The sequence below is a fragment of the Fistularia commersonii genome, chromosome 2, assembly GCF_037954325.1.
Source record: "Fistularia commersonii isolate RoL2024-O1a breed Wild chromosome 2, RoL_Fcom_v1.0, whole genome shotgun sequence".
In the NCBI taxonomy this organism is placed as follows: Eukaryota; Metazoa; Chordata; class Actinopteri; order Syngnathiformes; family Fistulariidae; genus Fistularia; species Fistularia commersonii.
In genome coordinates, this window is record NC_141285.1 from 6,275,001 (window position 1) to 6,290,321 (window position 15,321).

A 15,321-nucleotide genomic window follows, 5' to 3' on the forward strand; every position below is an offset into this window, starting at 1 on the left:
ACATCACTATGGATTTCTTGCATCTAGAAAAATGTAAGGGAGGATGTGAATAGATCCTAGTCGTCATGGACCACTTCCCACGGTTCGCCCAGGCCTACCCCTGCCGAGACAAAAGTGCCAAAACAGCGGCTGAGAAAATCTTTGGGGATTTTGTTTTGAGATTTGGATTTCCTACCAGACTCCACCATGATCAAGGTAGGGAGTTTGAAAACAAGGCCAAGCTGGAAGGATATAGTGGAGTGAAAGGGTCCAGGACCACACCATACCACCCCAGGGGAATGGTTAAGTGGAGCGGTTCAATAGGACATCGCCGGCAATGCTCCGAAATCTTCCGGAGGCAGCTAAAGCAGACTGGAAAGCATCGCTGGCAAAAGTTGTCCACGCTTACAACTGCACACCCAGTGAAGCCACCGGATACACACCTTACTTCCTGTTATTCGGTAGTAACCCCAGACTCCCCATTGACTTGATGTTTGATCTCGCAGTGAAGGATCAAAGTTTGTCGCACAGTGACTATGAGGCAAGTTTGTATGCATCAGTCATGCGAGTCCTTCACCTCTCAGCAAAGACAGCACATGAAGAGAGCAAGCGAGGAAAAAACATTATATGACAGGAAAATCCATGGTGCAGAGCTGGATCCAGGATGCAGAGTGGTGGTCAGAAATTGAAATGAAAAAGAATGACCAGGACAATTAAGGTCATTCTGGGAGGATCAAGTGTTTGGACTGTCCTCATATTTTTTGAGTCACTACAGTGTATGAAAGTAAGCCAGAAAATGGAAAAGGACAAATCCGTGTGGTCCACAGGAATCTCTTGCTGCCGTGTAAATTTCTTGCAAGTCAATGATGAAAACTCACATTCAGAACCAAGAGAGAAAAGACAAGAAAACAACAAAAGACGTGAGCAGTTTGAGCAAGATCACAGTTCAGAGGGGGAGGATGACTGGAGAGGAGTTGCAGTGTTGCCAGCACACAACAAGGGATGGAGTGGACAGCATCAGCAGACAAGGGGACCTGAACATGAACCCGAAGAGCTCCCAGCAGTGCCAAAGTATCTGGAGCGTGAGGATGATTCAGAGAAAGAGCGGGATCAACACGATGAGGATGCGGAAACACGGGAGAGTGAAAACCTGCGACATGCTGACCCCGATCGTCAGGCTGAACCTGTGAGCAGTGATCAAGACCAAGGGGAACAGTCACCAGTCAAACAGAGAAAGTATCCCTTCCAAAAGACAAGACCAAAATTAGGGTTTACTTACCATCAGTTAGGACAGCCCACTGTAGCATCTGAATAAGACATTTGGTAGAGCTTAAGAGTAAATGTGACCGTAAAGTTATGAGTTCAGTTCAGATTTTTCATTAATATTAAGACTAGAAAATCGTTTGTTGTGTTATTTTGAAGTAGTTTTAAAACGTGAAATGGAATCTTAGCATTAGTTGAGGACTAAAGTGCTTTATGTTAAAACAGGAGGTCTGAACTATGTTAAAATACCTTACTCAGAGAGGACGCAGATACCCATGCTAGTGATGGATGTAGCAGTGGACTGTCATCGTGCACAATGACACCAGCTGCAAGCTATGGCAGTAATGGGACATACCTGCCATAGGAGTTGCTGTGTGCAACAGCCATGCATCGCAGTGGAAATTGTCGAACTCTATGCAATGGACAATTGCTGCATAAAGTTACAGAGAGGTTATATCTAAGTAGGAGTCAGTGTCAGAATGTCGGGGCGCCATTAAGTTTTGGAGAGTGTTAGAGTGCAAAGACTAGACATCCCCCTCGCTTTTTTGACATTTGATTTATTTTATTTCCTGAGTTAGCAACTTGCTCCTTTCCTCTCACCCACTATTGTGAGCACACCCACTACGGCCAACCCTCCACCGCCGCTATCTTGGAGGGGTCCATACCAATCTCCCCCGCAGCGATGATATAACCCAAGAAAGCCACCGACGGCACGTGGAACGCACACTTCTCCGCCTTTACGAAAAGGAGGTTCTCTAGAAGGCGCTCCAACACCTGTCTCACATGCCGCCGGTGCTCCTCCTCGCCGCGGGGGAAGATCAGGATGTCGTCCAGGTAAACAAAAACAAATCGGCCCAAGAAGTCCCGCAGGACGTCATTGACAAGATGCTGGAAGACGGCGGGGGCGTTTGTTAAGCCAAAGGGCATTACTAGATATTCAAAATGCCCTAAGGGGCGTATTAAAGGCAGTCTTCCATTCAGCTCCCTCCCAGAGCCTAACTAAATGATACGCGTTTCTTAGATCCAATTTAGTGAAGATCTGGGCTCCATGGAGGGGAGTAAAGGCCGAATCAATAAGGGGAAGTGGGTACCTGTTCCGGATGGTGATCCTGTTCAGACCCCGGTAGTCCACGCAGGGTCTGAGGCCCCCATCCTTCTTCCCCACAAAGAAGAACCCCGCCCCGGCCGGGGAGGAGGATGTCGGATCAAGCCCGCCACCAGGGAATCTCTAATATACTCTTCCATGGCGGTCCCCTCGGGTCTTGACAGGTTACATAGTCGACCTCTGGGTAGAACTGCGTCCTGCTGTAGGTCTATGGCGCAGTCATAAGGCCGGTGAGGGGGGAGGGTCAGGGCTTGGTCTTTGTCGAAGACCGGGGCAAGGTCCTGATAATCGGGAGGGACGCAGGATAGGTCTGGGGTTGATTGACAGGTTACATGACATGATGTGCTCCAGGTCCGGACCTTACCGGCGGTCCAGTCGATGTGGGGATTGTGTAGCTGCAGCCAGGGGAACCCAAGCACCAGGGGGGAGTGAAGTCCCAACAGGATGGCGAAGGAGATTGACTCTGGTTACCTGAAATCCGGATGCGGACTGGGACGGTCTGGCGCTGAACCTGGGCCAGCCGGCGGTTGTTCAGGGACACGGCGCAGGGGGGCAGTTGAATGGCTGTGGTGGGGATGAGGAGCTCTTTAACTAGGGCCTCGTCGATGAAGTTGCCCTCTGCCCCCGAGTCTACCAGTGCCGGGACGGAGCGCTGGTACATGCCCCACTCCAAGGCCGGCACCCCTAGGTGAGTCAGCGGGTAGGAGATCACCGTATGGCTCACCAGGACTTTGATTTTGGTGTAGAGCGGTGGCTAGGTCGCAAAGTGTCCTCTCGTGTTGTCCAAGCCTCTGGTCTCGCATGGTCAGGGCTGCTAGTAGGTTGCCCTCGGGGCTGGGATCGGGCCCCAGTGGTGGGCTCCCCGGGTCCATATTGGCCAGAGAATTCTGTCACGGGCCGGGCGGACTCGGGCAGGGAACCACAGGGGGTCCAGAGGGGGGGCTCTCGCAGGGTCGGGGTCCGGTGGTCACCACGGTGGTCGGGTGGAGAATCACAATTCTCCGGCACCAGGCAGAGCGTGCCACTGGTCTTTATAGAGATCTTGATGAGCGGCAGCTGGCCGCTGCCACAGCTGGCACTGATTTTTAATTTTGATCAGGTGTCTCCTCTCAGCTGCCGAGAGGAGATCCTGATCCTACAGTTTGGCTGTCATGAAAGAATATAATCTAAGAAGGCACTATCAAACGTCCCAGAAACACACAAAAACAAGAACATGGACACGGAACAAAGGCTACAGAAGGTGGAAGACCAGGCAGGCTCTGTTCACAAATGCCAAATCACAAAGCGAGGCTCCTGTCAAGGCTAGTTTTATTGTGGCAGAGGAGATGGCAAAATCAGCCCACCCTTTTACAGAAGGAGAGTTTATCAAAAACTGTATCAAACTGTAAAGTTTGTGACGCAGTGTGCTCAGACAAAAGGCAACTATTTTCAAATGTAAGCCTGAGCTAAATCACCGTTGCTAAACGTGTAGACCAGCTTTCCAGTAATCTAAAAGAACAGCTTGTGGGAAAGGGAAAAGATTTCATTGCATATACCCTTGCTGTGGATGAGAGTGTGGACACATCTGACATTGCCCAGCTGTCAATTTTTTGTTCATGTGGTAGACTCCAGCCTGAGCATAACAAAAGAGTTTTTGGCATTACGTCCTATGCATGGCACAACTACAGGACAAGATCTGTATGAAGAGGTATCCAGATGTATCAATGAGATGGGGCTGCCTTGGGAAAAACTCATAGGATTGACAACAGACGGAGCACCTGCAATGTGGGGACACAGGAGTGGATTATTGGTAAGGATGCGTGAGAGGATGCGGGAGGAAAAACATCGCAGATGAGCTGACAGCTTATCCCTGCATCATACACCAGGAGTCGTTGTGTGGCAAAGCCTTGAAAATGGAAGATGTATTGAGCACCATAACGCAAGCAGTTAACATCATCAGAGCCAAAGGTTTAAATCATCGCCAGTTCAAGGCATTTCTTGGCGAGTTAGATAGAGTATGGTGACTTGCCGTTTTACACAGAGGTGCGATGGCTAAGCCAGGGAAACGTGCTGCAAAGATGTTTCAAGCTGGATGAGGAGATCTGTCCCTTCATGGAAAGCAAGGGGAAAGATACAACAGAGCTCCGAGATGAAACGTTCCAGTGTGAAATGGCGTTTCTGTGCGACATCATGAGCCATCTGAATGTGATGAATCTGTAGCTGCAGGGACGGGGGCGTGTCATCTCTGATATGTACAATACAGTGAAGGCGTTTAAGACCAAGCTGAGACTGTGGGAGACGCAGATGCGGGAAGAAAACTTGAGCCACTTTCCCAGCTACAAGAAGTGATTTTTCTTTGAAGGAAGCATTGTTTTGTCTGTGTGCCAGATTTTTATTATTTATTTTATTTTATTGTATTTCATTTATTTATATTTATTTTTCAATGGAATGGACTTAGGGAAAATTGAAGATAAGAGTCATGAGAAAGAATACAACTGATTTGATTCATTTTTTTTTTTATTTTCTCATTTTACTGTTTGAAAGCAGTAATTGGTAGGATCTCAGAGCAGCACAATAATGCATTTTCAGTTTATAATGCATGAAATTTAATTTTTGCATTTATCTTGATATTAAGAAACATATTTTGTTTTTAAAGGACATTTACTTTACTCTTTTTGCCTGTTGAAAATGTGTTCCATTGAAGGTACTGACAGAGCCAAAACGAAATGTTTGTATGTTTTAATAAACATTGAACCAGTCCGGCCCTCGGCTTGTAGCAAATTTGTTTTTTTGACCCTCTGTGTAATTTGACTTTGACATCCCTGCTGTAGGGTAAATTCTTTTGTCACAGCAGCATAATAGTTATCAATAAATATGAATGTAAATAGAGAGACAATTGAGAAAATAGCAAGAGAAAAACATCCACAAATAGACAACAGAGAGAACAACAGCAACAACATCAAAGATAAGAATGGATAACAGAATGGCCAAAACAACAAGACAGTAAGGGGTGAAAATAAACAACAACATGAACAGAGGGACAATAGCAATAACAAGAATAAAATAAACAAAAATAGATAGAATGCGAGTGGGCTGAAACCAACAAGGATAAAAAAAATACAGAGTTAGGGTAAGACATGTGAATTGGTGAGGTAGGGAATGGGATGGGGTCATGGGGTTGTGGTCCAACAGAAGAGCCCCCAGCTGGTCAGAGTTGTGTGCCGTCAGGACTGCTGTTATAAAGTCTGGCTGTGGGCACAAAGGAGCGTCTAAAGCATTCAGTTTCCTACCAGAGTGGGATGAACCGTTGGCTGAAAGAGCTGCCCATCAGCCACAGCTCGTTGTGCAGGGGGCGGGGAAGGGTTGTCCGAGATAGCACCCGGTTTGTTCTTCACCCTCCCCACTGCCACCGATTGGAGATGGTCCAGGTTCAGTCCCACCTCCGAGCGGGCTTTCCTCACTAGCTTGTTGAGCCTGTTGACCTCACCAGTCCTGGCACAGACCCATTAGCACACTATAGCGAAGAAGAGTGCATTGGCTACTATAGACTGTCTGAAGGTCTTGAGGGACCCACTACAAATGCCAAATGCCCTCGGTCTCCTCAGGAAGAACATCCTGCTCTGACCTTTCATGTAGAATGCATCTGTGTTGTGTCCAGTTCAGTTCATTGTTAATATGGACCCCAAGGTACTTGTAGGAGTCCACTATCTCCACCTCCAGTCAAAGAAGGTGACTGAGTGCCTCTTGTACCCTCCAGATGCGATAGAGCCCTATGAGCGAGGAAGATGATTGCATCCTCGACATCCATGTGCTGCCTGCAGAGGGTCCAGGGAAGCAGCCTGACGGCGGAAGCTTATGGTGGGCAGGGGGGCTACTGGTGTCTGTGCTCGGGAATGGAAAGTGTGGTGGAGGAGGGGGGTGTCCATGGCAACTGCAGGATGGCGGGGGGAGCAGGTAGTGGTTGCTTCCAGGTTTGAAGAGATGGGGAGCTGTCCTCAGAAGCTGCTGCTGGTGGGCAGGGGCTGGGGGGAAGGAAGCTGTTGATGGGGGGGGGCTAAACCTACAGTGGAGGTGTGAGGAAGTGGGGGATGGGGGCCCAGATCTCACTCCCCCTCTCAAATTTATTGCCACCTTTTTCCAGGCGTGGTATTCCCCCAGCCGGTCATCTTCTTCACCTCCCTCCAAACCTCTTGTTTTGTTCTGCTCCATCTTGGACTTCTCCATATAGTTGAGTTTTGCCTCCCTTCGTTTCCTCCTCAGCTCCCTCTGGACAGGCCTAAGGGTCTGGTGGTCAATTGCCCTGAGGCCTCTCTTCTTCCTGTTAAGAAGACCATTGATGTCCTTGTTAATCCGTGACTTGTTGTTATTGAAACAACTGACCTTTTTGGATGGGAGTATGTTGTCCTCACAGCATTGGATGTAATCTGTTAGGCAACGGGTGTCACGATTCCTCCAGTCCCCGGACCAGCAGCACAGTAATCACAGCAATTATCCTCTGCACCTGGAGACTACGCCACACCAGAAAGGAATTCAAATAATCACGCAAGTATTTAAGTCGGACCCATGGTCTCAGTCGGCGTCCGGTCTTGTTCAAGTTACACCCTTGAATAAACCCACCTGCAAGTACCTGTAGTCCATGGGGGTAATGTAACAACAGGAGAGGCCTTTCAAAAGGCTCCAGTCAGTGACATTGAAGCACCCCTGTGATGCCAGCTCCGTGGCTTCCTCACCAGATCATCACAGACCTGGTGCTGGCTGCCTGCCGCTTCACCATTTGTATGTCGTCAGTGTCCAGGAGTCCCAGGAGGGAAAGCTATTGTCTTTGGAATTGAACATTCCTGTTTTGAATCAAAGTGTTGTTGAGCAAGACACTGAACCCCTAACTGCTCCCCTGGCACTGGTGGATGGTAGCCCTCTGCTCATGGTTCATCAACGATGGGCTAATTGCAGGAAATGAATTTCCTCATAGGGATTAATAAAGGATTAATTATTATTATTATTATTATGGTCTGAGTTGCCCAGAGGGGGGAGAAGGTAAGAGTTGTATGCATCCCTCACCAGGAGGTCCAGGGTTATATCCGTTCACATTGCACACGTATTGGGTGAAGGTGGGAAGAACGGAAATGAGGAGGACATGGTTGAAGTTCATGCTGACCAGGATGAGACCACTGGGGTGGTGCATCAGTAAGTCTGCGATAATCGAGGGCCACATACAGAGAAATGGAGACGAGCACTCGGATGGAGTGTGAAAACTCATGTGGGACGTAGAAGGGGCAAAGTCCTACCGATATGAGCCCCACATCGGGGGTGCATACAGAGACCTTCAGGGTGACCGGGGTTGCACCATTTCTCGTAAACGTAGACGGCAAACCCTCTTCCTCTCCTCTTACCCATCATCTACATCAGGGGTATCCAAAGTTATTTGGTGAGGGCCAAACACAGAAAAATAAGCAAAGGCTCAGGCCACACACTAGAGGGGACATATTGACACCTGATTACTGTGTGTATTTCTAACTCACCTATAATGTCAAGAACATTGCTCTCAGTGGGAGCAGTGATGCTGTCCTTTGGATTGAAGGATGGCTGGGATGTCAGGAGAAAGTTTGGTGATTGAGACACAAAGGACTTCACAGAGATGGCTATCAGTCATTCTGGATCTCAGTCTGCTTTTGTTCTGATTTAACGGAGAAAATGTTTGTTCACATATGTATATTGAGATGAACAGGCTCATCATTCTTTTTGCGTGGCGTCTCATCAAAGGAAACTTGGCATTATCCAAACTCTGATAGAAGTCAGGGAGGGAGAGAAGCTGATGTTGACTCCTCAGTGTCAGGATCTCCACTCGGCAGCCGAGAGGAGACACGGCTGGGATCAATTCGTAATCGGCGCCAGCTGCAGCAGTGGCCGCTAATCAAGAGCCCTATAAAGGGCAGCGGCACGCTCTGCCTGGCGCCGGGGGATTGTCCCTGCCACGACCCTGTCTGAGAGCCAGCCCTGTCACCCTGCCTGCCTGGGGCCCGTCCTGCCTTCAACCTGCCTGGGGCCCGTCCTGGTGAGACCCAGCCCTGTGCGACTCTGTCTCGGGACTAGGGAATTGCCAGTGACACCCTACCTGCCTGGATATCTAAATAAAGTGCTTCAACCCTGACTCCTGCCTCAAAGGTGTGGTTCCCTGCCCGGGTCCGCCCCCGCGCCTTGTGACAGAATCCCCCGGCCACCATGGACTCGGAACCACAACCACCCAGGCCGGCTCCGTGGGGCGCCAGGAGGCGCCCATTGAGTGGGGGTACTGTCAGGATCTCCTCTCGGCAGCCGAGAGGAGACATGGCTGGGATCAATTCGTAATTGGCGCCAGCTGCAGCAGCGGCCGCTAATCAAGAGCCCTATAAAGGGCAGCGGCCCGCTCTGCCTGGTGCCGGGGGATTGTCCCTGCCACGACCCTGTCCGGGACCCAACCCTGTCACCCTGCCTGGGGCCCGTCCTGCCCTCACCCCGCCTTGGGCCCGTCCTGGTGAGACCCAGCCCTGTGCGACTCTGTCTCGGGGCTAGGGAATTGCCAGTGACACCCTACCTGCCTGGATATCTAAATAAAGAGCTTCAACTCTGACTCCTGCCTCGAAGGTGTGGTTCCTTGCCCGAGTCCGCCCCCGCGCCTCGTGACATTCAGAGAATCATCACATTGCATTTCAATCAGTTCTAATTGCAGACTCTCTTCCACTTCTTCTGCATCTACCAGGAAAGCGGTCGTGAACACTTTGATTTGTTTTTCAATGTCAGAAAAGTCTTGAAAACGTTGCTTGAATTCTGTCAGGAGAGATGTAAGAAAGGTCTGCCTTTAGAAAAGCAGACTTGATTTCAGACAGCGTAGGGAAGTGTGCAGCATTAAAGCTTCATAGTTGTGTCTCAAAGAGGCGGAGCTTTACACAGAAGGCTTTCATGTGCGCATACAGGTGTGACACCAGATGTTCTTTGCCATGTAGGTTCTTGTGCAGTGTATTCAGATGATGAGTGAGATCAACTAAAAATGCTAAGTCTGCCAGCCACAGAGGTTCACTCAGTTCATGAAGAGGTCGGCCTTTCTCTTTCAAAAACTTGTCGATTCCTGATCTCAGCGAATAAAACCACTGCAGCACAAAGCCGCGGCTGAGCCAGCGCACGCCAGAGTGGTAGAATACATCCCTGTATTCAGCATCCACATCAGATAAGAAAGCTGAAATTCCCTGTGGTACAGTCCTCTAGTTAGAATTATGTTGACAGTTTTTACAACAGTGTTCATCACATCACCCAGCTGTACAATCTTGGCACAGAGTGCTTCTTGGTGGATTATCCTAACAGCTTCACCTCCGCTCTCTTTTACCTTGGCGCACACCATGGATGCCATTCCTTTGCGCTTACCCGTCATGGCCAGAGCTCCATCCGTTGTTACTCCACAGAGCTTGTCCCATTTAAGCCCCATCTTTTCAACTCCCTCTGACACAGCTTTAAAAATATTTACCCCCCTGGTTGTGCGTTTTAGGCTCATCATATCAAGCAGCTCCTCCGTACAGCAAAAATCATCATCGACTCCCTGCAAAAAAAATAACTACTGTGCAGTGTCTGTGGTGTCTGTGCTCTCATCGCATGCTATTGAGTAAAGATCAAAAGCACAAGCTTCGTCTCTCAGCTGAAGTTTCAGGATAGCTAACAAGTCCCCCATTCTCCGCACCACTGTATTTCTGGATAAGCTCACATTGTTGAAATCCTGCACTTTTCCTGGCACATCTGTGACTACTTACTTACTTCTGTGACTTTGATGAGGCACTGCTTTATGAAATCACCGTCTGAGAACGGTTTGCAATGCTGGGCAATAAGTATAGCATCTTCATAGCTTGCTGCTGTGGCATTTTCCTCTATTTTGTGAGCACGAAAGAAAAACTGTTGTTGAGCTTGCAGGCTAACTGCCATTGGCTTGAATTTCTGTGCTCGTTCGGCACCTGTGTATGATGCGTAGCTCTGATGCTTGGTCTCATAGTGCCAACAGACATTATACTCCTTCATCATAGTAACATCTTCATTGCAAATCAAACAGACACAGTTTCCATTGATTTCTTTGAAGAAATATTCATTGTCTTACCGTGTTTGAAATCTTCTGCCCTCACTTGCCATCTTTCGTTTCTTCGGTGCTGTCATTTGTGGTGGCTCGTGGTAAATTTTTTTCTTTGCCTAATTTTGTTTAACAGAAAAGGACCTTTTCCGTTACTGGCACAATCTAGTGTTGGTAACTGCGTAGTGACTACTGAGTAGTGACTACTGAGTAGTAGACCACAGAGTAGTGGACCACTGAGTATTAGACTACTGAGTTTCAACACTAGATGGCGCTTGAACTCCATCTAGTGTTTCACTACTGAGTAGTGCAACAGAGTTGAGTTTAAGTGCCATGTGTGGGCCATATTCAACTATATTTTCAGAATTTGCTGCGGGCCTTTAAAAGCCATAGTTTGGACACCCCTGATCTACATAAAGGCTTTGTTGTATGAACTTGATGGACTCTTGACTGAACTTTCCAAGACCCTGAGATGCCAGATGATTATATCCAAAGTTGAAGCAACCAGGGGATGAAGCTACCCCGAAAAGGTGCAGCTTCATCCGCTACACTGAGGCTTTGGAATTCCTAAGATAGTCCTGATGTTCCTTTGCCACGTGAAACTGGTGAAACATCCTTTCTACATTGCACATCATAGCTTTTGGCCCTTTCCAGAATCTGCATAGGACTCCAACTAATGTGTTAGCCAGAACAGGTCCAATTAAGAGATTATTATTAAAAGAGATATCTTGAAAGCATGATGAACAGTTGAAAACCACACAGATTTTCACAGGTTTGCGGGGAAGATAAACTCTGTGTGCGGAAAGTTACCAGACAGGTTGGTTCTAAAAGTTCAGCTTGTGGAACCTTCTCAGCGTCTCCTCAAATGATTATGTCATTCATGAAATGGAGATTATCTTTTTAATACTGTTCATTCTTCCTCAGTCATCATTCTAAAACAGATTCTGTGAACTGCACATAGTTTGTTGTCTGGAAGATCAGGTTTGTCTGTCTTGAAAGGAAGCGGGAATTCAAAGTAGCCATCGTCCTTCTGCCTGATACCTTCCTTCACTTTGAACAAAAAGAGAAGGTCTTCTTGTGAAACCAATCTGTAATCTGTGGTGTGTTCTGTGAAAACAAATTCAAGAGCCTTGATTTTGTCTGTTGGATTGATTTCCTTGACATGAGTTTTCCTTGCAAAGTGCACCTCTCTTCTTACTGTTAATGAAGGTTGCATGATAGGTGTCACTTGCTGCAGTATGGCTCTGTGGCTTGTTCCTATTGCATCACTGCAGTCACTTGCTGTACTAAAGCAAACAATGAGGCTCCAGTCAAGATTTGTGCGGGGAGAATAGGGCACAAGCTATCTTCTCTATTAGCATTCTCAAAGCAAATACTGCATCTGTAGTACTCTTTCTAGGGACAAAACCCTACTGCTGTTCACAAATACTGACTTCTGCTCTCAGTCTAGTTTCCACTACTCTTTTACTACTCTTCATTGTATGGCTCATCAACTATATCCCTCTATAGTTGCCACAATTCTGCACATCCCCCTTATTCTTAAAAATAGGCACCATCACACTTCATCGCTATTCTTCAGGCATCTTCTCACTCTCTAATATCCTCTATGCCTCTAAGCATCTATACCTCCGCAGGTATATCATCAGGACCAAATGCTTTTCCACTCTTCATCCTCTTCAATGCCTCGATTACTTCAGTTTTACTAATTTGTGCTACTTTGTGGTCTACAATAGTCACCTCTTCTACCCTTGGCTCTCTTTCATTTTTCACATTCATCAGCTCATCAAAGTATTCTTTCCATCTTCCCATCAGTCTTCTGGCATCTGTTAATACGTTTCCCTCTCTGTCCTTAATCAACCGGACCTGTTGAACATCCTTTACATCATTATCTGTCTATTTTGCCACCCCATATAGATCATTCTCACCCTCATTATTATCCAATCGAGCATACAGGTCATTGTACGCCCTTTGTTTTGCCTTGGCTACCTCTATATTTACCATATATTGTATGTGTCTTATATATGGATCAATATTGAGCTTCAAGAGGTCTCGAAACTATGGGAAGCAGCCGCCAACTCCATTTTCTCCTGTAGAAGAAGAAGCGCATGGTGCATGCAAGGATATATGATTGCATGAAACGTGCATTTTCATTTCCATTTTTGTGTATTTGCGTGTGAGTGTGCATATGCACGTCGCTGAAGCAGCAGCTTTAAAAATGGTAAAGGGGAATTCCAGTCCCAAACCACTTGTGTGTGTACAAAGACCCCAAAATGGCACCTTTCAAGAGACATGCTTACGACGCAGAGTTTAAACTCAAGGCGATCAGTCACGCAGTAGAACACAGGAATAGAGCAGCAATGAGAGAAAGTAACATTAATGAATGAATGGTACCGAAGTTGAGGAAGCAACAAGATGACCTGCACCAAGTAAAGCAGACTAAACAGAGATTCTGAGAAAAACAAAACAAGATGGTAACAGTTGGAGAACAAATTCGAACAGTGGGTTAAACAGAGAGCAGCAAGTGGAGGCGTCTCTACATTCACTATTCGAATGAAGGCAGCAGCGCTCGCTAGCGACATGAACATCAATGAATTTAGAGGCGATCTCTCTTGGCGCTTTCGTTTTATGAAACGCTTTGAACTGTGACAAATGGAGTTGGAAATACACTGTTTTCAACGAAGGCGGCACAAATACCGTTAAGAGCTACTGGTGCGTACAGTACCGTATTGTGAATACACTAACTTGTTTTGGGAGTGAACGGAGTTGTCAGACTGTTGGTTTGTATTCTATTAATAAAGTCTGACTGACTTATCTGACTGTTTTGTTAACATTCCCTTTAGTACAGTTCCATTTAGTGGATGCAACCCCAGCCACATTTGTAGCTTCTGTTGTACGCGCCTTATAATATTGTGTGCCTTACATATGATTTTTTTTTTTTTTTAAATAGGCCATTCATTGAAAGTGCGCATATAATCTGGTGCGCCTTTTGGTGCGGAAAATACAGCACTTTGTCTTCAATTCATTTGATTTTAGTTCTATGTCTGGTAACCTTTTACCTACTTTGGTATAAAGTCACTTTGGTAAATCAGCTAAATGACTGTAATGTTGTTCTTCTGTGAATTGTTGGTAGGGGTCCTCTCTCTCATCTAGTCATTCTGTCTTGCTGTGACAATAGCCAAGCTAATAGAGTCAGAGCTCTTCTGATCTATATATACCATTGAGCCTTACAAATAAGGACTTTATTTATTTATTTATTTATTTATTTATTTATTTATTTGTTTGTTTGTTTGTTTGTTTGTTTGTTTGTTTGTTTATTTATTTATTTGTTTATATGTGTATTTATTTATTTATTTATTCGAGACAAAATTAATCAACTTCATCATTTGCATTTCATTGCAAAAGTATTTGATCACCTACCAACCAGTAAGAATTGCAGCTCTCACCAACCCATTTGTTCTTCTTTAAGAAGCCTTCTGTTCTCCACTCATTACCTGTATTAACTGCACCAGTTGCACCAACTCCTTAGCTGTTGAAAAGGCACCTGTCCGCACACTCATTCAAACAAAGTCCAACCTCTCCATGATGGCTGAGACCAGAGAGCTATGTAAGGACATCAGGGATAAAATTGTAGACCTGCCCAAGGCTGGGATGGGCTACAGGACAATAGGCAAGCAGCTTGGTGAAAAGGCAATAACTAAAGGCATGATTATTAGAAAATGGAGGAAGTTCAAGATGACAGCCAATCTCTGTCCATCTGGGGCTCCTTGCAAGATCTCACCTTGCGGGGCATCAATTATCATTAGGAAGGTGAGGGATCAGCCCAGAAGTACATGACTGGATGTGGTCAATGACCTGAAGAGAGCAGGGACCACAGTCTCAAAGAAAACCATTAGTAACACACCGCGCTGTCATGGATTATAATCCTGCAGTGCACACAAGGTCCCCCTGCTCAAGCCAGCACATGTCCAGGCCCATCTGAAGTTTGCCAATGACCATCTGGATGATCCAGAGGATTTTACTCTTCTGGATCATCTAAACTCCACTCGCAGTGTTTGGAGGACGAAGAAGAATGAGTACAACCCCAAAAACACAATCCCAACTGTGAAGCATGGAGATGGAAACTTCATTCTTTGTGGATGCTTTTCTGCAAAGGGGACAGAATGTCTGCACCGTATTGAGGGGTGGATGGATTGGGCCATGTTTTGCAAGATCTTGGCCAACAGCCGCCTTTCCTCATCAAGAACCTGCAAGATGGGCCATGGCTGGTTCTTCCAGCAACAACGATCCGGAACACACAACAAGGGCAACTAAAGAGCGGCTCCACAAGAAGCATCCCAAGGTCCTGGAGTGGCCTAGCCAGTCCAGACCTGAACCCAATAGAAAATCTTCGGGGGAGCTGAAAGCCCATATTGCCTAGCGACTGACACGAAACGTGATGGATCTAGGGAAGATCTGAATGGAGGAGTGGGCCAAAATCCCTGCTGCAAATTAATTACTTAAAAATCATACAATGTGTTTCTCTGGATTTTTGTTTAAAATTCTGTCACTATGTAACTATGATGAAAATTACAGACCTCTACGTGCTTTGCAAGTGGGGAAAGTGTTCTCCCCACTGTATGAATAACACATTTTTTTTTTTTGTTCACAGGGAAGTGAAACCATTTGTTGGTCATTCCCTTGGACTTTTAGTCTTTCTGGTGTGAAGATCAGAATTAAGACCGTACAGTGAGTGAGGTCTTTGCCCAATAGATTGACTGGAGAGTTCTTTGAGAAAAGAAAGCTGTGTTTGTGCTCTAGTTCTCCATCTTTGCAGAGGACAGGTTGAGCTAATCTCTCCTTCATTGTAACGCCTGCCGCTCCTGTGCTGATGACGACGCAATAGGTCATTTACCATTTTGCTCACTTTGCTTCA